Below are 933 nucleotides of genomic sequence, written 5' to 3'. Positions count from 1 at the left end.
ATTATTACTAGTAGTAGTAGTAGTAGTAGTAGTAGTAGTAGTAGTAGTAGTAGTAGTAGTAGTAGTAGTAGTAGTAGTAGTAGTAGTAGAAGTAGTAGTAGTAGTAGTAGTAGTAGTAGTAGTATTGTCATCAATCAAATATGGACAGGTACTTGTATTCCACTGGTGGCTTTCGCATTCCACGGGCAACCCCGTAATGTCATGCGACAAATACTAGGCCTCTGATTGGCTGTTGGCTACATGTTCATCAACCTGATCCCGATCGTCGGGTGGGAAATGAAACTTTTGATATTGAAGAATTTGATCAATAAATGATACCAAAATGGCAGCTTTAATTCCTAGGTAAAGGATACCGTGTCCACCTTCAATTGTATCAAACCATTCATATCGGGAAACTGACGAAACTTTCTGAAGTGTGTACTGGAGGCTACAAGTCGCTACCTTATTATTACGAAGCTCTATCTGACATTTTTGGCTCTTTTGAAGTACTAAGACCATGAGGTCAGAAACCAATTCTGGCGCTCATATGACCTTATGCAGTTGCGAGCGCCGTAAAACCTCTACTAAAACTAAAAAGAAACCAATTAATGTTCTACCTGCTCTAACAAAATCGTTGGAATATTCGAAGTCGTTATCAAGAATTTAAAAGAAGTACTTTCGAAAAAGCTTAACAGGATGTGAAACTCAAAATCCTTGACGTCAAATGTCTCAAAACTAGGTACTGAACAGACAGAAATTGTACATCTGAGGTAGAGAAGTGTTCATAGTGAGAGATTGGCGGGTGCTCTGGTGTGGTTTGCTCCTTCTTTCCTCCACCAAATCGTCTTTATATCTCCCCCTTCTTTTATGTATTTGTTACTCTCTTGTAATACATCTAATCTCCGGGGGGGGGGGGGTCTTGTGGCCTAGAGGTTAAGGTGTTCGACTCTCATT

This window comes from Aplysia californica, unplaced genomic scaffold (assembly GCF_000002075.1).
Source record: "Aplysia californica isolate F4 #8 unplaced genomic scaffold, AplCal3.0 scaffold00478, whole genome shotgun sequence".
NCBI lineage: Eukaryota > Metazoa > Mollusca > Gastropoda > Aplysiida > Aplysiidae > Aplysia > Aplysia californica.
The sequence above is the reverse complement of the archived record's forward strand: the minus strand, read 5'-3'. Positions refer to the sequence as shown.